The 25,290-nt window shown below is 36.0% G+C and overlaps 2 long non-coding RNA genes across 2 annotated transcripts; one reads left to right on the top strand and one right to left on the bottom strand.

Moving 5' to 3' along the window:
• Positions 1-1,429: 1,429 nt before the first annotated feature.
• Positions 1,430-2,160, bottom strand: LOC125589266. The gene is made up of 2 exons (XR_007325447.1): positions 1,879-2,160; positions 1,430-1,596 (listed from the first exon to the last, which is right to left on the bottom strand). It is a non-coding gene; the product is annotated as an uncharacterized LOC125589266 (long non-coding RNA).
• Positions 2,161-18,853: 16,693 nt separating this feature from the next.
• LOC125589265 lies at positions 18,854-20,662 on the top strand. Its single transcript, XR_007325446.1, has 2 exons — positions 18,854-20,161; positions 20,252-20,662. It is a non-coding gene; the product is annotated as an uncharacterized LOC125589265 (long non-coding RNA).
• Positions 20,663-25,290: the final 4,628 nt, after the last annotated feature.

Raw genomic sequence — 25,290 nt, 5'->3', positions numbered from 1 at the left:
GTTTAGATTTTGGTGGAGTTGTTTAGAGATATGGAGGAGTTGTATAATGGATACAGGATGCAAGGGGTTAAATAGGTGGCAAAGTTATAAGTTTTCTAATACACCATATGTTACAACATTAATATATGTTGAATAGTAAAGAAGTTACGAACTAATAAACATAACTTGGTCTTAAGCATAATAAATTGATCATAGTTATAAAAGATGTTTCAGTTTGAATATTTGCATAAAATTAATTTAAAACCATTAACGCAAACATAAACTATAATAACATAATCTATGTGATATAAAAGTAAAAAAAAAATCCATAATAAAACAATAAAAAAGAGATATAAATTATTCGAATTCTGTTGGTCAAATAAATGGGCTATTTCAATTGTGTGTTTGATTTAAAATATATAATTATTATTTTATGCTAGGAGTAATCAAGTTTAGAATGGATGTTCCAATTTTTTATACGTTTCACATAGATGGGAAACTATTTTTTGGGTAGAAAAAATGCGAAAATATTTATGGTTGCACTTATTATATCTGAAGTAGAATACATTACTCGGTGAGATACGATATAGTTATAAATCTTGAAATATTATGGGTCGTTCATGGTGCGTTTATATTTTTTTCTTGTGTTGTAACTGAAGTGATTGTGTCTGTTGTCATTGTGTGATTGGCAAGTAATTGATTGTTGGGAGATAGCTGAGATAGATCAGTTGTTTATTGATAATTGCTCTTGATAGTTAATTTTCGATTAGAAGCTATAAGTTAACATATGGTTCCACTCAGTATTATAGTTTAGTTATAAATTGATCATAGTTATGTATTGTTCAGGAGATGCCTCAATGGGTTTGTATGACACTCCCACTCAGTGTGATGTCAATGTAGCTCCGTATGATATAAGTATATAACAAATGTTTCTTGTGCTAGGATGTAAAGTTTTATAGATAAATTTTTTTATATGTATCTTATTGAATAATGAAACATTTGTTGGTTGAATTGCTGCATCAACATTAGTGAATCAAAACATACCAAGCAAACATAACATACCAAGCAAAGAAAATATTGTGCTGAAGCAAATCAAACATAGAGAATCAAATTATACATACCAACATTCCGAGTTTTTGGAAAAAAAAAACTACGGGCCTGGCACGTCCGGGAACACCTCGTTCGGGTACATCCTCTGCATCATCTCCATCATTTGCAAATATAGCATACTGAAGCAAATAAAAGATTAGCGTAGCAGTGGTGATACAAATATCACAACATTAGGAATATTAGGTAGATGTGTTAGCGTCGACTCTTACGACCACGACCCTTTCCTTGTTCTGACTGCTGCTGAAATGAGTCGTACGCACCTATTGCTCTCAAATAATGCAAGTAGTCTGGGTCGATGTGTTCTTCTGGTTCCTCAATGTGTGTCAATTGGTAGCGTCTGAGCTCGGCTTTGCTTAGCTTGTATACATTAGTTACTCCTGAGGTTGAGCTTCCTTGAGTGCTTATTGATGTGGCTGGCTGAGCTGTGCTGACCGCTAATTGTTGTGGCGGTTGTTGTGGCTGGTTGAGCTGTGTTGACTGCTTCTTTGCTTCCATCAGAGTTGGTAGCTGTAAAAGTTAACCAAATCTAGATCTTTACAATAAGGATAAAAACGATAATAAGAACATGCAATCCTAGCTAATTAACAAACCTATCTGATGAGGTAATTAGGGAAGACTAAACTTATAAATTTATGAAAGCTATATCTTTGGTTATAACTACAAATTGAGACTACTGGTTATCTTTGAGAAACGTAAGGCTTCAAATCTTTGTGGATATATGAGGCTTGCGGTGTATTAGAAAGATCAGAGAGATGGATGAATAAGATCAGTGGTCTAGATGTCGATTACCTGTCTAAGATAATGCTCTAATCTAAACCGTGCCGGTTGAAACAGAATTGGGATAGGATTGTGAAGGCTCTTAGTGTTGTGGTGGCTTGAGATGGATTACGACCTATGAGAGAGACTTGTGGTGGTTTGAGGGAAGAGATGAATCGATTAGCGTAGTAGAATATATAGGATGACTCCCTATATCAGGAAGATACGGCGTTACTTCCAATGGGTTCGACCAATGGGAGCCAATGTTGAGGATAACTTAAACTAATAATCTCATCCGTTGAATCATTCCAATCCAATGGTATAAATTTTTTTTTTTTTGAAGTTTCCCTTCAAACAAATTTGAAATATGGTTCTAATTATGTCATTCGAAATAAAATGTAGGGACCGTACATGAAAGGATCCAAAATTGCAATATATGGAATCACATATTAAACTAAATTGATACCATAGAAATACTAATTATTGTTTACATGATATAAATTTAAAAAAATTTAAAGCAAATTTTTAAATAAAGGGAAAACAAAGTCTTCATAGCATTATAAAAAATGGCTAGACTTGATGTAGTTTAACTATCCAAAAAATGAAAAGTGCAGATAACTAAGAATGCTATTGTTTGGAATGAAAAAATTGTATTTTTCAAAACTCTAAAAAATCAAGTTTATTGGATTGTTTAAAAACAAAAAGAATAGCTTAAGTAATCATAAATAATTTAAGAATATATCAAGTCTTTTGAAGAACATAAACTGCGGTGTAGACAATAAAAGATGTACCATGATATAGTCGAAATCCTGAAAATATATGATTTTCTTATGATTCCATATTGATTAGGAATCATGTAAATTAAGTAGATTTTGATAGTTTTCTTATGATTCCACTGTACTATTTTTTTTTAAAAAATTCTCAGCCATGACTTCTTCTTATTCCTTGCATTGAGGGTTTATATGTTGCTCCTTTTTTATAGACGCATCGTTTATGTCCAAGTACAACTGCTTTGGCTGTGTAGAGTTTTGTCTCGGGATTTGAAAGCAAACACATAATGTATAGAATCGAACAAAGCCAAGAATCTAGTTCTGAGTTATTTATTTAGACCAAAATGATTCCTCAGAAACTTCTTATGGTTATAAATATGTTTGTCTTTCTAACAACAATAAGATCATCTCAGCAATGGTGGAACGAAAAGAGTAATAATAAAAACAACTGAAAGAATAATCTCATACCAAACAACATTTTCATTTAGACAATGACATCATAACAAAAACATAACTGTCATTGTGATTACAACATTCGGAAGAGGATTCAGACACAAGTTACTTATCAAAAAGATCATACGTTAGCTACATTCATGAGAGAACGATGGACTTTACAAAAAAAACACTTGGCTATTACACTAACATAGCCTTCTACATCCTCTTGGACCACTTCCGTCACTTCCTGAGTCATAGATGGGGAGACCTCTTCCAATAGGTTCTTCATCTCCCGGTAATAGAGTGACTTCTTTTTGAAGCACCAAGAGCTGATAAATAAGATTTGGAAATATCAAGCTTGTGTCCAAGTCTGTGACGCGGGTCATGTCGATCACTTGTTCATACACAAGCTGACCAAAGTCGATTTCATTGCGTTTGGCAACAGCATACAGGAGGCGGAGACGCTTTTTGATCATCAAATCAGAATCCGGACCTGGAAGTCAATTACGCTCACACACACACGGTATAGAACTTGGAAGGGATTGAGCAGAGCATTGAGATTGAATCCCGTCCATCCAGAGCATTGACCCCCGGTGAGGTGTGTGATTCTCTTCTTCAGCACAACGTCTTTCCACTGAAAGGAGTGTTCGACAGTCGGTGTCATCATCAATTGGTTGATCACCGAAGGGGAGAAACGGTACAAAAATCCCCGAATAAGAGCTCCATCCTCGTTGAATGGTTTGTTAGAGATGAACTCTCTCACAACTCTAGGACAGAATGGATTCACATGCAACACCGCGTAACACCATCCTATGTTATCAATAACCCTAAACACATCCTCAAAAAGACGATTCCTAGGATCTAGATAACCTTGAACTACAAAACCTCGGAGACAAAGAGAGCGATACCCGATAGTGGCTTCGTGGCTGTGATGACGCCGAGAATAGCCCCCGATTGGCGAAACAGTTCCGGAGAATATCAATCGACTTTCTTGTAGACGATCATCAAACGACTTGAACGGGACTCGCGGTCGGAATTGGAAGTGTTCTCCATATGCGTTATCAATCTCGCTAAACCTCTGAATCCTAGTTCGAACAGAAGAACAAAGATTTTGATCAGCCATGGAGAGGAGATTGGATTGGAAGGCAGTTGAAATATAGAAGAGGAAGGGTCGAGTTTCCCTCGTTAAAAAGGAAGAAGAAGCAATTAAATCTTCCCGAGCGGTTCATAGATATGTTTAGTGTTTGGCATATATTTGCAATGTGTGTCTTTAGTCTATCGGTTAAGTAGCCTTCACATATGCTCTTGTCTAGGGTTTGAACCCTGATATCAACATTTTTTTTATTTTCGGCAAAATTTCCATTTTTGGCTTATATAAAGAGTTAATGTATTTAATCATTCATGGTTGTCTACATATATTTATAATTATTATGTTTTTGATCGATTGAGTTAAAGAAATTAGTCCTAAACAATGCTAAGTAATCATCTAATATCATAATTTCAAATCATGCTAGGAAAACGGTGAGTTTTATCTCCGATGATCAGAACAGTGCTCGGGAATAGACGTCGGCTTCGTTGGAGACGCTCCTCGAATGATGCGAATGGAACTTCTGCTCGATAACAATAGTTTTATCCGAAGGAATAGCCGACTTCACTGAACCTCCGACGTCGACCGGTAGAAGAACTGTTCTGATTAGCCATGGTGATGAGATTCAAAGAATCAGAATCAAGCTTATAATTGATATTTATAAAAACTATGAAACCAATGATATAAACTTAGAAATGATATTATGATAATTAATATATGTTTAATATATATTTTCATATATATTAAATATTGTCTGGACTGCATTATCAGTTGTTTATATCACATGTAAATATGAGATTTAATATGATTTTGTATCAAAACAAAATCATGTATATTTGTAAGTCTGTGTGGGTTTTAATTCCTTTACAAAAATGTATTGTCACATACTATGACTCTATAATACTCTTACTATCCAAAGAATTTCGTCATAAGTTAATTTGTTTGTGTAGATAATTAGGTTTCAATATAACTTTTCTTAAAAAACTAACCACTAAAAATTCAGTAAATTATACAATATAAAATACATGAATTACTATCCCACAACCACATCTTATTCTTGGCTATCAGCAATACAAAGAAGAACAGTGAAGCTTTATTGGGAGCATTAATATATAACCCAAGAAATACTGAATTTTCTATAAGTCTTTTAAATGCACCATAAGTTACAACAATCATATATGTTGAATAGTAAAGAATTTATAAAAATCAATTTAAAAACATAATTATAAAATATGTTTCAGTTTCAATTAAGTATAAAAATCAATTTAAAACTACTAATGTAATCATAAAATACAATAACATAAAATATGGGCTATAAGGAATAAAAAATCTAAATACACACCGATAGGTATCAATCAATGAAGTTTTGGAATATCTCGCAATTGGTTTGATATTAACCAAGTGATGCAGTTTAAGAAACAAAAGTAGTGTACTTAATGGATTAATGTTGTAGTTTAAATTTTTAATGAGCAAAAGAAAAATAGAAAATGAGAAAAAATGTCGTAGATAAAAGTTTTATAAATCTTTTTCATAGAAAGTTTTATGAAGTTTCATAAAAAGCAACAAACTTCTTTTTAAGCCATGAAAATGAATTATTGTTATAGACTATAAACTAAAGCCTAGTTGATCACTCATGAGTGATTACTAACTTTGTTCCTCTGATTGAAGCTTCGTATAAGATCAATAGTACTGTCACAGTAAAAGCGGGTAGCAGGTGTTGAGGTGAGTATCAGCTTTCCTGTAGTCATATAAGAATATGTCGGAGTGAGTTACTATGCATTTTACTGATTAAACAACGTTTAAAACAACCATATAAGAACGATAGATATTACCTTTGCACACTCTGGGATTGATGCTTGTAATTATTACGACTTCGTGTTTCAAGTTTGTCCTGCAATGTAACTCTCTAAACAGAGCAGATGCATTGTCCATTAGGGTCAAGCGAACCCTTTTTGACCTGTATGTAATGTGTGAGTGTAAATAAGTTGGACTCACTCAAAATATTAAATAAAGGGGTGGGTTTAATGTATTCTCGGTACCTGCTTAGCAGTATGCAAATTACTACCTTTGTTGTTGCAACTGGATTTTTGATATTGGTACCTTGAATCAATAATATTTGTCCGACCACATCTGCAATAATGTTTGTATTGAAATTAGAGTTATACTTATTAATAAATAAACAAAATAACGTTGGTGTTTACCTGGTAAGTAGTTTGTAGCAGTCGCTAGGTTGATCAATTGTTTGTATAGGAGAGGATGGAATGTGTTATGAGGCATCATCGGGATTTCTTCTTCTATTCGATCAATCTTTATCGATGCGTTGATTTGAATAATGTATGGCTGAGTAGTGAGCTTGTACCGTTGATATATCTTATTCTCTTTCAGGATCTGAGTTGTTTATACTGGAAGTCTGCTACTAATCTTGCATTCGTATGTCTCCCCCCTATTTTCATTATGTTAATAATTGTATTTGTTTTCTATTTTTCTTATGATAAATAATTAAGATACCACATACCTTGATGTCAATACAAAGGAACGAAGTACCAAGATACTCGTTTTTATTTTTGTGATTAAAAATTTGCCACTTCCGACATATACGAACCAATTTTGGCGACATTGCAAACTCCTCGCTCGGCTGAAAAACAAACACAATACCTAGATCACATGCCACTTATATTATCAGTTCAACCAATTGGCTATTAAATGGTTCTAAAACAATTATCAAACAAATTAGCCATCAAACTCTAGGATACTAAATGGTTCTAAGATTTTCCAGTAGATCACATATATAAAATTAGGAAAAACGGTTTGGTTTGGGACATCCTTAACATCCTCTATGGTTTGGTATCATACTACAATTTGGGAATGGTCTTCTACATAGCAGAAAACACATGATCCATATGTACTACGAAGAATGAGGTATACTTAAAGAATACAAATATTATATTAGCTGAGGAAGAATAAGAGCAGAGTACCTATCTGGTGAGCAGTGGAGAAAGGGAGAGAAGCTCTTGATCTGAGAGAGGTGCTTGGAATGTGCGTAATAGATTATATGGGGTGAGTATTGTTTCTTTCTATACAAACGTCTATATATTAAACGTATTGTTGCAGATTTCCTAAAATGCATGATAGCGAATATCTTTATTAAGTGTGAGATTGAAGATTAGTTATCTAATGCCATATATGTTTATGATATAAAAATATAAAATTACTTTCGTAGGAACTATAAAGATTTGAAACTAAAACATGTTCGAATAAAACAGAAATGTTGATATTTTAGAAGATAATTTTTTAAGATCAACACCTTCTTGATAACGTAGATGTTAATATATTAAGTAATACATGCATGCATACATAAATATATAATCCATGCATTCAAAAGTATCAATCAACCAATTATATCCTTTACTCATATCATTCAACACCTTCTTAATTAAGTATTAAGCAAGAAGGAAGAAAACAAAGCATAGTCTTTATTAAACACCAAGATTGTTCAAATGACACAAAAGTAAAGTCTAAAGATGAAAAACAAAGCATAGTCTTTATGAAAACAAAGAAACAGTACTCAAAATTTATTAGCCACATTTGGCACGCTTGGTCTCTCCAGACTCGATCCCATCAGAGTTCCTTTTCACAGTCCCATCTGCAGCTCCATCCTTCTCATCAGCAGGCTCCTCTTCCACGTCCTCATCTATGTTGCCTTCAAGTGCTGGAACTTTCAGAGGGAGAACTTTGGTGACAGTCAAAGACTGGGTCTTGCCATCCAGGTTGTGTTTTGATACCTTGATAACGAACGTGCGAGTCTGTCCAATGGAATCAGTCAGAGACGGTGGCACCGGGACTACTTGATCATCTCCGACGCTTTCATTGGCCTAATACAAATTCAAACATGTGTAAGAACACAATCTAACCTGAATGGCGGATCGGTATGTAATTACCTCAAAGTAGCTCTCAACCAATTCTGAGGCTTTCATCCCAGTCAACTCACGCCCAGCATCACCGAGAAGCACAAAGCTAGCGTGATCATTGTTGTCATAGACAGAGAGCTTCGTGAGATACCTATGATACAGGAACATTAATAATGGATGCTGAAAGTGTATCTGACACACACACAAAAAAAAAAACTATGAATACAAATCTTACTCCTCAGCGCCGACAATCTCAGTCTTTCCACACTTCTTAAACATAAGTGTGGTAGGCCCTTTGGTTGCTTTAGTCTTGCACCCACCACAAGCAGTATAATACCACGCCGAGTCACGCACAATATCATCAATAGTGGCTGTGCACTCGAACCAAGCGACCTGCGAATTACATCCGAGAATATACTAAATAACTAAAGTTAGCGCAACGTATGGACGAAAGAATGAATTATTGTACATTTGCCCCTTCCTGCTTCATGTAAGATAACAATTCTCCTATAGTAGCCGTCTCAGCTTTGGTGACAATCTCAGCATTCACTCTATTGGCAACTTCCGTGTTCGATTCAAACCTGAGAAAATGTTCGGAAACAAAATTTTTAAAAAAGTAAAATGCTTGGTGGACTGAAATAGACGTTCCAAATCAATAAAGAACACATACCAAGCCAGATATTCTATGGTTGCTTGAACATCCATATCAAAAAACACACGTGAGGATGATAGAGATGACAGAAATAAGGCACCTGCAATATGACCAATGTTACATACCAAACAAAATAAAATTAACAAATAACCAATGTTCCCCACGCAGCCTACTAACATCAATAAACCATAACCAAGTCTAGGTAATACTAACCTCCAAAACGTTTTGGATTAACAGTTGTCACCAGAATAACAGTTGGAGGTTTTCCAAGTGCTTTAAACTTCTCACAGAAGACTGCAGCGGCCTTGTCCCATATGTACAGCTTCATGACAGGACCATTGCATAAAACCAAACTCATGTGGTAAGCAAAACACGTATACGCATATATAGCATAAACACTATAGAGAACTCACTCATGTGTCTGGACATGGACCAAAATTCTTCTTGAAGAAGCTATCTCGACTTCATCAAGCACAAGACTGTCACTCAAGGCCTGCTCATTCGCCAGTTTCACGTGACTGACATAATCTGAAATAAGATAAAACAATACTTATTACTGTATATCATACTAACAAACCTATACCTAGACGACTAAGGGACCCCGTATTCCAGACCAATCAAGTAATAAATCGGCCAATTCCGAGAAAAGCTTACCCTAAAGATCTCCCCTGAGATCACATGCCGCTTCAAACTCCTCATAACCATAGAATTGGAGCCGGTCTTCAGGAAACGGAACCGGACTGTTCTCAAGAACGGAGAGCACAGAATTCCATGTAAAAGCAATGGTCACGTCTTGCTCAGCAACTCGGTACACACTCTTGCTGTTAGATCCATAAAAGTTATTATGCCTGTAGACGGAACCAGCGAACTTATGAGGCAAATAGGTCTCGATCCTGTTTGGTGAGATGAACCCTTGGATCAAAGTACCCTGATGATAACAAAAAAAACAAAAGCAACGAATGTTAGTATTTGATCGAACAAGCAATACCAATACAAAATCATAAATGTCGGATTATTCTTGTCCGTCAATCAGAAGCATTTCAAGACCAAAAAGGACCTTCGTGAGTGCGTTCCGAGCCTCCCAAAAATGTATCAGACGAAACCTTAGCTCGCCTTCTTGTGGTCCGAACTTGACATCTTTGAAGAACAGTACTTCATCAGAGGCGGAGACGACGGCATTGCCGTTTAGTTTCTTGGAATTTGGAACGCCAGAGACAGCGATAGCGAGAGAGACTCCGTGTTGACGGGCTCGTTTGACTGGATCGGCGGAGGAGACAACGGCCTTGCCGTTTGATTTCTTGGACTTCGAATCGCCGGAGATAGCTGTAGGGAGATAATCTCCGGGTTGGCCGGCACATTTGGCCGGATCAGCGGAGGAGACAACGGCTTTGCCGTTTTGCTTCTTGGACTTCGAATCGCCGGAGGCAGCTGTAGCGAGAGAGACTCCGGCTTGACCGACTCGTTTGACCGGCTCGGCGGAGGAGACAACGTCTTTTCCGTTTGGTTTCGTCGCGGGAACATCGCCGGAAACAGGTGTTTGGCTGTTGGAATTCATGGTTTGAGATATTTGTGTGTGTAACTAATCTGGAGAAAATTCGAAGGTTATATAGAAATTGGAAAGGGGATAGCCGAAAGAACACATTAATGAGTTCTCCAGAGGATTCATTGCACACTCATGAATACGGTGCCGATTGATCGATCCGTGGAGAAAGGAGAAACAGCGAAGAGAGAAGTCGTCGAAGAGAATAATCGCCGCACCGTTTTAGGGTTGGCAAGCGAAGCGCTGAGAGGAGGCTGATACTGGGCTACACACGAGGTTGGGCTTTCTTTTATTTTGAACGAATCAATTAAAAAATAGAAGCCCAAAATCAGTCCAAGTTTGTTTGACGTGGAAAAACGAACAAACCCCATTGGTCGATTTTTTCTGCCGATGTGGAGGGCCTCTCCATCGAGGATATTCAGCTTTTAGTTATTGTATGATTTAGTGAAGGCTTTCACGCAGCAAACCAACCCGCAAGCCGATTAACATTAGTTTGTCACTGGGTTTTTTGTCATTTTATAACATCTCTAAACCATGTTAAATTGATTGAATCATTAAAACGACAAAATGACATAACCTTAACAAACCGGGTTTCAGTTGGACTGTCAAACTAAATTCCACCTTCCTCTGTTAGCATAAACCATGATGTATAACATAAACTGGCATCATTTTCTATTCATAAAAACTATTTCGACATTTTCTATTCATAAAAACTATTTCGACTGTATGTGATCACTAATTTTGAACTCGTATCTACTACTAAAAATTAATAAATCAATGTTTATTCAATTTAGTTAAATCAATAATAAACCAACTCGTCTCAACTAAATAACATACGCTTAGGATTATACTCATTTTTCCAGCTAGAAATAAAATGTGATTCATCTAAATACTATTTTCATAACTACAAATAAATCAGTTGTGAAATATCCTTCATGTTTTTGTTTCAGTGATTGACTTTGATACCGGTTTTCTGTATAATACTGCTGTTTCAAACCGAGTACAATCCTATGGTTTAAAATCTAATTCTAAATTTCGTATCAAATAAATCTATAAAACCGGAATCAAAACTAAGGTAAATGATTTTCCATATCAGCTCCTAATTTTAAGCTACCACATTAACTAATGCGATATCAATCTTTCCATAAAGCCTCCTATTTTTAAGAGATCACATTTCCTATTAAGATATCAATCTTACAAATAAATTTTTACATTAACTAATGCATGGATACCTATATAAATATACTAATGTTTCTTTTATTATACTACAATTCTAATCGTATATTTTCCACTGTTACAAATCTAAAAATCAAATCGCAACTAACCAAATAAATAAAGCTATTAAATTCAAAGGAATAAAATATTCCTAGCCAATAAAACTACCATGTCATCATCAATTTTACTAACATTTTTTCGTGGACTACAAACATCATTCTAAAAACTTAAATAATGTTTACTAGCATACGACCTAATTAGGCCCATGTCCTTTATGAACCATTTGAGCAGAACGGGCAACTCCACCAACGTCTTCCACCTTCGCCGTCAACCTTTCATTAACCTTTCTTCACACCATTTAGGAATCGTTCTTCCATGGCGCATAACCTTTCCACACACTATCTAGATCCATAAATCCATAACTTCCCTCTTTAATATAGTAACAACTAAATGACAATACACTCTTCAGATTCTTCTGCTTCTCTTTATATAAGATGACCCTGACTTACATCACCGCCAAATTGATCACTCGCACACTAGAAAAACCTCTGTACAAATGACTGCTAAATGTTCTAAGCCATTGTCGAAACCCCTCCCACCGTCTTCTTCACGCACATGTTCCAGAGTTACTTAGGGCATCAGTATCGGTAAGAAACTCTCTCAATTCTCTTAAAACATAGTTTAGCTGGTTACAGGTATTATCTACTTAAAAGTTAACAGCTGTGTTGTTTGGTTTCTTATAAGAAACTCACGTCTCTCCAAGACCAATTGATCCTTCGCTTCTCTCCTCTAATTTTCACTCTCTCTTATTTCTAACTATTATTTTAACGTGAGAGACGTGACGAGAGACGAGCCGCTGCGCGTGCCCTTAGGTAAGTTGGCTATGAAAGTGATACACGGCAGAAGCCATGAATCATGATGCTCATTGGTCTTGAGATACTCTTGATCAACGAGAAGGTAAGACATGTTCTTCTAATTCCTGTCAATTTATGTTGTTCTTATACATCTATCTAAAATATAATACACATCCACATGCCTCTGTTACAAGGTCTGAAAGGTCACAATGTTCACATGGCCTGAAAGTTGTCTCCATATCTCTATATGTGAGTGGGGAGTGTTTTGACTCTTTATGGTTTTCTATGAGAAGCTTTAAGCTTTGCTTGATTTTGCAGATTTTCTTAAATGTTATTTCATTCGCTTCACCTTTGAAAGCCTGAGTAAGAAACAATATACTAGAGATTCATCAAAAGATAATAGTCAAGTGCTTATCTTTGTGCGTGCATGCCACAATATAGAAGATCCAAGGAGCCAATTATTTAAGGTAAACTTTTTTAAAATATTAATTCCACTGAACCTGTAAGATATTTCTTTACATAAAAACTTTTCCAGATTTATTGAGGAAAATAAGATCGAACACTTTCCGAGGAGGATAGCTTCAGAAGCCTACAAATCAATGATGACTTTGATGTAAAGGTTTATGGTTCAGTGAGTCAAAAACTGCCTTGAAGTTTATTGAGAAAGTTGTGATAATTATGGATCTTAGAATCGTTTTGCAGGTAAGGAGCTTAGATGTAGCGTGTCTAAGAATGTTAGTCTTGGAATTTCCTTTGATTCCATTGGTGAATCAGGTTTAATGGATTGTTCATATGGGAATGTACAACAACATATCAAACACTAGACTGCTCACCTGATATACTTCAATAAAGCCGTTGCAGCAGCTCCTGATGACGGGTAAGAAAGATTTTTAACTTTCCAGTTCATTCACTGAATTGAGTATTAGAAAGGACCTCATTTGGGTAGTTTCAATCTGCCGTTATATCTGAGAAGCTGATTTCATGAGCAATTAACAGTCAGGTACCATGAAATCCAACTAATATTTTCTTCCCAACTATCATCTCGGTCTGTAGATGCACAACAACGTGGTGAGAGGAAAGTAAAACAGAAATTTTCCAAAACGGAGAATAGAGAGATAGAGAGAGAGAGCTAGCAATGCTTTGGGTGGAGGAGGCATGAAACTACAGCAAATCAAATACATTGGATAGACATGACAAGGAGCACCAGAATGTTTAACCAGTCTCATGTATCTACTTCCATTAGGTTAACTTACATGAAAACATTCACATGTAGAAGGATTAAGGGGGTTCCTTCCACCGCTTGGTGCAATCCCTATAAGTATGAAGCCAGACCTACAGGTTATTCAATGCTACATTAATTCCTTTATTTTCCGTATCTCTAAGACTATCTACATTGGTTCAATATATTCAACACCCTAATATTTAGGGATGTCAACAGAAGGCTTGTCCCGCGGGCCTGGCCCGTTCAAACCTGTGGCGGGGCGAGTTTGGGCCTAGGTATTCATGACCCGCAAAAAAAGCGGGCCTTATGGGACGGAGTTTGTTCGGTTCCGGGTTTAAGGCGGTACGGCCCTCATTAACCGCGGGACGGCCCATAGAACCGCATCTGGAAGCTTCGTCGATTCCGTTGCTTTCTTCACCTGAAAAAGACGTCCTGCAGCGGGGTGAGAAACCCGCTCCAAACTCAGTTTCTTGTCGACGAATTTCGATAGCCGGAGCGACCAAGACGGAGCGACCAAGACGGAGCGAGGTCGGCAACCCGCGCGCAATATCAAAAGACGAAGCAGACATTTGGAGCGACGTCTCGGAGCGAGGTGGCGTACCCGCGCTGAAGCAGAGCAACCTGATGGGAGTGACCTCATGAACCCGCTCCCGGATCACTATCTAGTTTAGCTTGCTTTGCGTAGTTGATATAGTAAATTTGAACGAGAGATTTGTGTTTGTGTACTTGTATAAATATTTGGAAATTTGAAAAAAAACAATAGTAACAAATTTGAAAAAATATATTAACAAAATTTTTAAAAAATAGACAAAATTTTGGAAACCCTAAAAAGGTTATCTCTAGACAACGGCGTGAAAAAAGAATACAAAACTTGAGAGAGAGAAAGACCATGGGATCAAGGAGCGAGTCCGAAGATCAGTCGACATTTGATCCACATTACTCCCCACCAAATACTGTGGACTTTGCCACTCAGGAAGTCTTAGCTACTCTTGCTGCAGCAGATAAGGTTGCTAATCAGATCGCTTCTCAGGAAGCTGGTGTAACTCGTGCTGATGGGAAGCAGCAAGGAAGCAGAAAAAGGCTTATCAGTCTTGTCGGTGATACTGATGATTCTGATGTTGAAAACAGTCAACCAACCCAAAAAACCAAGCCTCGCAGACAGACCAGTTTCGGAACAGCCACGAGGAAACCCATGTTGCAATCCACTATAGATGGTGGCGTTGGCTCGTCTGCACAGGCGTGTAGTAAGGGGAAGTCTGTTCCTATGAATTCGGTGATTCGTGGAGGGAGAAGAAAGTCGCCTACTAAGTTGAAAAAGAAGAAGGTTTCGCCTACTCAGTCGCAAAAGAAGAAGGAGAAGGTCGCAGAGGACATACCAGAGCTTGGTGATGAACTGGATGAAGAAGAGGTTGATGAGGATGAAATCGGCGAAGAGGAAAGGGAAGAGAGGCAAAGATCAGATGTCTGGAAAGATTTCAAGGTGGTCGAAAAAGCCAATGGAAAGTTGAAAGCGGCATGCAATCATTGCAAGAATGAGTATGCATGGTAATCTCACTCGCATGGAACCAGTGGGTTGAGAAGACACCGGTTCAGATGTAAAATGTATCCAAGGTATCGAGGAAGGCAGCAACAACTCAACACCGAAGGGAAAGTGGTATCTCGCAACTATGATCACACTGTGTTTAGGCAGATGGTAGCTAAGACAATAGTCCAGCATGATCTACCTTACTCGTACGTGGAGTATGAAAGAGTGAGAGACACCTGGAAGTATTTGAATGCTGATATCCAAACCATTTGTCGAAACATAGCGAGAGCAGATGTGTATAGACTATATGAAAGTGAGAGAGACACACTCAAGAGGGAATTAGCGAGTCTCCCTAGACGAGTCTCCTTCACGTCTGACTTGTGGACATCCGTGAAACGGGAAGGATACATGTGTGTGACAGCACATTACATGGATCGGAATTTGAAGTTGAACAGTAAGATCCTGACATTTTGTGCTCTACCACCACCACATACCGGTATGAGTATTGCGGTTCAACTCCTTGAGACACTGAAAGAGTGGGGAATTGATAAGAAGGTGTTCTCAGTCACATTTGATAATGCTACAAGTAATGACTCGATGCAGGAGATTGTGAAGTCGCAGCTGAATTTGAATGATGATTTGTTGTGTGGAGGAGAGTTTTTCCATGTAAGATGTGCAGCTCACATACTTAATCTCATAGAGCAAGATGGGTTGAAGGTTATTGGAGACTCTTTGCAGAAAGTAAGAGATAGTGTTAAGTATGTATTAGGATCGGAAACACGTGTACAATTGTTCCAAAAATGTGTGGATGTTGCGGGTGTAGTAGAAAGTGGGTGGCTAATATTGGACGTGTCGACGAGATGGAACTCAACTTACTATATGCTTGAAAGATCCCTCAAGTACCGTAAAGCATTTGTTAAGTTGGAGACATTTGATAAGAAGAGTTATAAATCAGCGCCCACAGCCGAGGAATGGACTAGAGCAGACAACATCTGCGATTTTTTGGGTCCTTTTGCTGTGATCACAAGCTTGATGTCTGGTTCGAATTACCCGACTGCAAACCTATATTTCTATCAGGTTTTGTTGATCCATGATTGGCTTCGGAGAAATGAGGAAAGCGACGATGAGATTGTCAGACACCTGGTGCCACCGATGAAGGAGAAGTTTGACAAATATTGGGATGAAGTTAGTGGTATTTTTGCAATGGCAGCAGTCTTTGATCCACGGTTTAAGCTTTCAATTGTCGAATGTTGTTTAGGGAAGCTTGACATGAGTACATGTGATGAAAAGGTGAAGAACTTGCGTGAGAATCTGAGTATTCTGTTTGAGACATACGACAAAAAAATCAAAGAATAACTCACCTTCTACTGAGCCACGTGAGACTGTTTCGCAAAAAGCCTGTGCAGCAGGATCTGTGCAGCAGGATCAATTGGGACTGTTTGGGAACTACAATGTGAGTGTTTTTCACTGAAATTCCTTCTGTTTGTTTTTTTTTTTCTTCTCTGAATTTTTTTTTCAACTTTGATGGGATTTCTTGGCATTTCGCAAAGTCAGTGGCATTGTGAGTGGAAAGACACCTCTACAAGCTTATCTTGAAGAACCACCATTGGACATTACTAATTTCCAGAGCTTGGACATCCTCGATTGGTGGAAAGATAATGAGCATCGGTATGGTGACTTGGCTGCAATGGCATGTGATCTTTTAAGTATTCCAATCACAACAGTGGCTTCTGAGTCCTCCTTCAGTATTGGATCGCGAGTTCTAAATAAATATAGGAGCCTCTACTCCCAAAAAATGTGCAAGCTCTGATATGCACTAGGAATTGGATCAAGGGATATGAATCTTATGCACATGGTAAATAACTGACATTATATATTTTTTTGTAAAATCTCATTATCCTTTATCCTAAGTGAATGAAGTTTCAGATATTTGCAGATGAAGAAATCAATGGTGATGGTGATGGTGAAGAAGAGAAATTACCAACATTTGAGTCCATTGTTGATGGAGAAGATGAAGATGAATAGATTAGCAAGTTTGAAATGTTATCTTGATTTGGTGTTTTGTTTTGATTACAATTTCGGATTTCTTGTTTAAGTTGCTTGGTTTTGTTTTGAAACTATGATTTAGACCATTTGGTTTTTTCTAAAATTTACTTTGGTTGAGACTTAGCTGTTGGTTATGTGCATTGTCTGGAGTGTATCTGTCTAACTGTCTTCAAGAGTAAGCAGTTTTGAATCGGTCAGTAACCAGTTGTAAGACTTCATGTCGTATGTCGGGACAGTAACCAGTTTTGTTGTGATCAGTTCTCATCTAAAACAAGAACTTGTAATAGAAAAAATAGACAGACTTCATGAACTTCAAAAAAAAACTAAACTTCAAGAACAAGATCAATATATGTAAAATTTTGTTAAGCTCCAATAGTAGATGCCTCATATGTTCATGTATCTTCATTATGTGCACTTAGGTATGTAGTGGAGCAGCCTGCAGCGCCGAGAAGCGTCCTGCTGCACTCCTTTCGCGTCCAGCCCGCGGGACGGCTTGTAAGGCACTGTGCAATTGGGCGGTACGGGATTGGGCCGACCTTTTGGAGACCGCAGCCCGCGCGGGACGGGACCGCCAGGACCCGCGAGATGACGAGCCCGCAGCGGTTCGGGACGGGACGGGACGGACCAACCTGTTTGACATCCCTACTAATATTCACTTTTCACTACAAAAAAAAATCTACATTGATAGCAGATTGTTATAGCACGTTTTACTGAACTGCTATCGTAGATGATTTAGAAATTTCCAGATTTATATAATAGCGTTAGATAAACGCTATGATAGAAAATAAAATAAATAGCACTTAATTAATGCTATTTTGAAAATTAAGTGAGGGGGAAGACAAAATTATTGATTCCACCATACTTCGCGGGAAAGTAGACTTAAGCGCCAAAAACATTATTTAAGCGGCTTCAGTAATACGCTATCAAAAACATATAATAGCATTTTTCTAACGCTAAAAAATCTATTCGAACCCCTAAACTTTAAACATGGTTTTAAACCCTAAACTCTAAAGAAAACCCTTAAAACTTTAATCTTTTTCATATTATAACTTCAAATCTTAAAATTAAACTCAAAATTAATCTTTTTAATCTTAAACTATAATTTGCTAAACACAAATCTTTATCAAAATCTATATCCTATAAATTTCAAATCAAACTATTAAAATTTAACTATAAATCTTATATCTAGTCTTCAAATCTGTTATTTCCCAACTTTAATACAAAACTAGATTTTGACCCGCGCTTTCAAAGCGCGGGTTTATTTTTGTTTATTTTTTCAATTGACAAATATTTAGTAAATGTCACATTTTCATATATTTGTGTTTTATTTTATAAAAGACTTAAAAATTTTATCTTTATTTATCGTATTTCATTTTAAATGACTATTTATGTTAAAAAAAATAAACTTTATTTTTTTAATGAATTAAGTTGGTATAACTCTGATAAATTAATTTTATTATGGGGTTAATATTTTAATTAAAAAATTATATACTTTTAATAAAGATTTATACTTTTCAATAAAAAAATTCAATTATTTTTATGAATACTTAAATTATATTAAGAAAAGAAAAAAATAATAACTAAGAATAGTTGAAAAAAAATTATTTGAACTTCGACTCAATGGTCCAAAGGAAAAAAAAAAGGTGAGAATTGAATCTGATTTTTAATAGGCCCAAATGGCCCAAGAGAGATTTGATTTGGGCTGGATCCAAAAATAATGACCCAATATAGATTTGTTATTAATATTACTTAATTGCCCTTAATGAAACATGCAATGTTAGTGAAGGAAACATGCCCCTAAGGTAATTATGACAATAGGATCCTGCTTTAATAGTATAGATACTAAACTTTAATCCTAAACCTAATATTCCAACATCCAAACCTTAAATCACAAAACTAAACTTTACACTTATTCATAATTATTTTTATAAACCATAGAATCGATATTTAAAACTTTCCAAGTCTATCTTATAGGCAATGGCTACAAACCTTATAGCATACTCCAAACCCTAAACTCCAAAACTTAACCTCAAACCACATACAACATTTCAAACCCCATACACTACAAACCTTAAACCATAAATTTTAAATAGAATATATTTCCTCTACAAACCTTATATCATACTTCAAACCCTAAACCTCAAAACTTATCCTCAAACCACATACAATACTTCAAACCCTATATACTACAAACTTTAAACCATAAATTTAAAATAAAATATATTTCCTCTACAAACGTTATATCATATTTCAAATCCTAAACCCCAAAACTTAACCTCAAACCACATATACTAGAAACCTTAAACCATAAATTTAAAATAAAATATATTTCCTCTAACATATATATACCCCAGACTATATACATACTCCAAATTCTAAATTACACAAACCAATCAATAGTTTTATTTAATTTAAAATTACTTATAAAAAGTGAAATCTAATCATTTTGTTGATTTTATATCATTACTTTTATAATGAAAATGAATAACTTAATTTTTATATAAACAAAAATACTCAAAAATATAATTAAAATTACTAAAATAACTATTAAATAAAATAACAGTTTTTATATTTATTGATTAATTTTGATCATAGATTGACTTTAATCAAATGGTCACAAATGAACCTTGTGGTTATCCTCACGCTTCTTTCCTATTGGTCAATTCTGTTAAGACAAGGATTGCACTTCTCTCTTTCTTCTCTCACGACGTTTCATCTCCTCTCTCTCTTTCCTCTCTCACGACAAGGACTAGATCTGAAGTTGATTGGAGTTTGAGTCCAAAAGTTGAGAGAAGAAGAATCATGGAGAGGACGACCAAGTCTCTGAAACTTGCTTCTGTACGCCTCCTCTCAACTCGTCGACACCACCACCACCGAGGCGCTCGTTACCACCACTGAGGCGCTCATTACCACCACCACTCCCTTCGATTCCGACGCACACTTCACCACCACTAAGGTCACCTCTATCTTCTCTCTCTGTATTTAGTCTGATGAGTGAAGCACGAGATCTGATCCGTCAAATGTCAGAAGCTTCTCAAATGTCACTCTTCACCACCACTAAGGTCAACTCTCGCTCTCTGTGTTTTGATTTTGATTTTTTGTTGTTCTTATGTATTCGATTCTCTCTGTGTATTTTTTTTTCATGTTCTTAGCTAAAGAAGATGGAGGATGCTGAAGAAGCTTGATGGTGGTGGTCTCAAGGTCGACAATGGTGGCTGAGCGTGATGGTTAGATGACTTGGTGATATCGTGCTGTTGACGATGGCAGAGAGAGAGAGAGTGACGACGGTGGCGAGGACAGCAGATGGTGGCGAGGGTGGCGGAGGACAGCATACGGTGGCTGAAGCTTTGTGAAGGTGGTGATGGCGGCTGAAGCGTCTAGGTTTAGATTAAGGTTTAGGTTTAGTTAATCAATTGGTTTAGTTAGGTTTACATTAATTAACTGATTAGTTAAGAGTAGAGTAGTAATATATTTATGTATTATTGGTTTAGTTTTGTAAACCAAAATTTATTGTAAACTAAATTTAATTTATAAATAAAATTTATTTTATTTTTAATTATAAAGCAATTTTAATTTAATTTTTAATTAGTTTATTTTTAATTATAATTATTTTTAGTTTATCGAAGGACTTATAATAGCACGAAAGTAGTGCTAATAGTTAAGTTAATAATATCATCTGAGTATTGCTATCATATCTCAACATTTCATAGTGTTAAAAAAATGTTATCGTAGAAGGGGTACCTATGATTGCTAGCGTATACATAGCATTTACGAATTCGCTATCAAACATCTAATATAGCATATTTTCCGCGCTAACAATGTACATATTTCTTGTAGTGTTTTTAACATTCCACATCATTTTATCTCTCTTTCATCTAATTATTTAACACTCATTTCACTTTTAACATCTACAATAGTTTTGTTTAATAAATTCAACATCATACCCCACCATTTAATTCATATTTTTATTTTTTGTTATTTAATAACTATGAGTTCATAATTTTTTTAGATAATAATAAAGATAAATAACATAAAATAATAAATTTTAAAATAATTTTTATTTAATTATTTTATATTTATTCTTAATTATTTTTAAAATTATTATATTAATATATTAAAGAAAACAAAATTACAAAACTTTAAACACAACACGACACAAATATACAACACAACAAATAAAAATATATAGTTTAATTAGTACAATAGGCAATAAAGCTCTTAAATTACACAAAATACTTTTAAAAAATTTAATCACAGACATTCCAAATTTTTAAAACAAGAACAAATTGAAACTAAAGAAATAATTGAAATTTAAATAATTTTTTTATAAAAACTGTTTTTCTTGTTTATATTTTGTAAAGAATGGATTTTTATTTGGTGTCCAAATTAAATGAAACAAATCTCTATTTATAGAATTTAAAAATTTATGAATTTTGATATAAAGTTTTCAAATAAAAATAATAATTATCAATTCATAACTGATCTCAAATTATTTGGATGAAAAAATAATAACTATAACTGACTTGTCCAATTAATTAATGACATACATTCATTTTTGGCTCCACTTTAATCGATTCAACTATGTTGAATGTTTTCAACAAGTTTAGTCCACCTAAGCAATTTTTTTATTCAACTTATTATTGCAACCTTTTCAACGGTTGAAACTTTTGTTTCAATTACCCATTGTAAGTAGTCTAAAGTGTAATAAAAAAACTTATTATGCTTTCACTATTCTTATCAGTGTAGCTGACTCCTTTAAGCTCTGTGTGTTTGCTTTTCATTTCATATCAACAAGCTCAAGATCATTATTCATGTACTTTTTTACGTAGACGCATATCTTGCAAGGTTCACATGTGCAGTTCCTTCGGGATGCTGAAAAAGGAAGCAGATGGAGAGGAGGCGAAGGTAAAGAGACACGAAGAAGTAATTGTGCCTCAACCTTCTCTAATGAATTTCTTTACCTGACATTTCCCAATAACGGTCATGTCTTAATTCGTGGTCTGGGCATCTCCATCCAGCCGTTTTGTTTATTTTATAGATTTAGATATACGTGTAACGTCGTCCATGATCGAGCTAACTCTTTTGTCTAATGTGAATTCTTTAATTTTGCCTCTCTTTAATGGATGTTTTTCGTTTCAATTTTAGCTCTCTGTTGCAGAAATACCATTGGAATTAAAAATGACTTGGAATAAAAGTTTTTCTTTCGATGGATTAAGAAGAACCATGAAGTCTTATGCCCTTTTTCAAAATAAAAAAAAAGAACCATGAAGTTTGTTATAAATCAATTGATGGATGTCCATAACCGGTCCGGTCCATAACCGGTCCATAACCGGTCCATACACTTAGAGAGAGAGAGACGGCCCAACCCTAGAGAGAGAGAGAGAGGCGGCCGTGACCTTAGGAGAGAGAGAGAGAGGCGGCTTATGCTTTGGAGAAAAGAAAACTCTATTTTCTTTTCCTTGTAATTGTTATCTTTCCATTATTATGTATTAGTAGTTTTTCTAATCCTAGTTGGTTTAGGTTTTTGGATACTTTCCTTTTTCTATGACTTGTAATCCTTATATAAAGGAACCCATGTTATGATTAATAATACACAGAACTATTCAGTCTTCAATCTTCTAATTACAACACGTTATCAGCACGATTGTTCTCTGCAATCTAAGCTAAAATCTCCAATCCCTTAAACCTAACCTAGCCGGCGAATTTAACCTAATCCCGACGAACCCTAATTCGTCCTAGTTCGCGTTCTAGCTCGTCAGCAACCGATCAGCTCCATCCCTAAGGTGTTCCTTATCCTAGACGACCTCAGCTTCCGTTCGCATCACAGCCAGCTCGTGTTCCCGATCAACCAGCTCGCAATCCCGATCAGCCGCTTGCAAACCCGATAGGAAGCAGCTCGCGAACCCGATAGGAAGCAGACGCGTCCCGTCCCGTTCAACTCGCATCCGACGACAGCCAGCTCGCGTCCGTCCGTGTGCAGCTCGAGGTTCATCAGTTCTCTTTGGTGGTCCAGTTTCAACCCTACAAACAAAGGTATACCGATTAATCTAAGAACATAATGATCAAACCCTAAAACCCTAATCCATTATTATGGAAATCCAATGTTCTTGATAAACCCTAAAAATTGGCATAACCTAAAACTGATCATCTTATAATGACTAGATTGAAATCGATTCCATTAGAACATGTTGATTGATTGTTCTGATCGGAATTATGAAAACCCTAAATCTTGGAATCGAAAACCCTAAAACCCTAAAGCTTGAAATCGATTTAAATTGTTCTTGCTTGATTGAATGATTGATAATCTGAGTTTTAAGATTAATAGATTGATTGAATCTCGAAACTAAAATCTTAAGGCCTTGAAACCCTTAACCTCATGTTGATAAAATCGGCCACTTAAATGTTTAAAACCCTAAATCTCGTTTTAAATTCCTAAAGGCCTTGAAACCTTAAATCTCATATTGCTTAAAATTTGAATGATTGATTTGAGGTTTAGGATTGATTACATATTGCATGAGAGTTAGGTTGCTAGATTACTCTGATTCTGAAACCCTAAAATCTAGCCGCATATTACCAACCTTGAAATTGGTAAACCCTAATTGATATGCAACTGAATGATAAGATTGAATGCATCTAAATTGATTATCCTTGTTTGCATTATATTCTGTTGTGGCCGTGTGATTTTGCTATGAACCATACCGAACGGCCGTGTGGCCTAACCATTCCGATGCATTGTTCATACTCGCGGCCTTGTGCCCTTGATAGATCACATTGTTTGCATCATGTGATTGAAATCCGTGTGGCTTAATGCATCATAGCTTGGCCGTGTGGCATAGAGAGACATAATATCTGAATGGTCGTGTGATCTTGCTTGCCTATCTCATGAACCGATCTCTAGGATCGTTGTATCACATTACATGGCCGTGTGGCCTAAGCATCACATATAGACCTAGCATTCTCGACTTGTTTCGCACCATGATCGAGTAGTAAAGTGTTTTGGTCGAGAGACTTATGAAATCATATGCACTGATTATTTTGAATTGGTTGCATCCTAAATCATGAATTGATTGATAATATGGTTTCGGATGCCGAGATTTGAGCCTTTGGATTATGTCATTCTAAATCCCTCTGGAGAAAATTATCTAGAATGGGCAATGAACACTTCAGTTGTCCTGAAATCTAATAAACTTGGCCGATTTGATTACTCTCTTCCTGCACGCCCAGGAAAGATCACGCATCAGATGCGTAGACTAAAGAACCTACACTGAGGTTCACATCAGGGGGAGCAGTACATGTTGTACTCTTTTTCCTTCATCATGGTTTTGTCCCACTGGGTTTTCCTGATAAGGTTTTAATGAGGAAACATTAAGCGTATTACAATCCCTAAATGGTTATGGCATCCAAGGGAGAGTGTTATAAATCAATTGATGGATGTCCATAACCGGCCCGGTCCATACATTTAGAGAGAGAGACGGCCCAACCCTAGAGAGAGAGAGAGAGGCGGCCGTGACCTTAGGAGAGAGAGAGAGGCGGCTTATGCTTTGGAGAAAAGGAAACTCTATTTCATTTTCCTTGTAATTGTTATCTTTCCATTATTATGTATTACACTACAAGAAAACACAAATTTAACGACGGCCAAAATCGTCGTTATTTCCTCGGAAAAGAAGGCTTACGAGGAAATGGCGATGAAAGGCGTTTCGTCGTTATATGATTGTCGTAAGAGAAGATTCGTCGCCATTTCCTCGTTAATTAGCGAGGTTATATTTTCCTCGTAAAGAAGAATTAAGTTTTCGTCGTAAAGACCACGTGGGGTTTCCACGTAACGCGGTCGTTGTGCTTCCTCGTAAGAAACTCGTAAATGATTCGTCGTAAAAGACACGCAAAAACCTCTAAATAAATTCGTCGTAATAAAAACGTAAGAAACACGAAAATAATTCGTCGTAATAGAATCGTAAGTAAATCCACGTAAAATCCTCGATAATTGTTCCTCGATATTTCGTCGTTAATTTTCCTCGTTAATACATCGGGAATTAGCGACGAAATTACTTTGTTTTCTATTTACTGAATTTATAAATAAAAATTATATTTATTTAATTTATTAATAAAATTTTAATTGAAATTAAATCGAATAGGAAAAAATTTTTTGGCCGAATTAAAATGAAATTATATAATATATAAATAAGTTTTGAAT

This window comes from Brassica napus, chromosome C6, assembly GCF_020379485.1.
Source record: "Brassica napus cultivar Da-Ae chromosome C6, Da-Ae, whole genome shotgun sequence".
Taxonomy (NCBI): domain Eukaryota; kingdom Viridiplantae; phylum Streptophyta; class Magnoliopsida; order Brassicales; family Brassicaceae; genus Brassica; species Brassica napus.
Note: the sequence above shows the minus strand (reverse complement) of the source record. Positions and strands in the feature narration are given on the sequence as shown.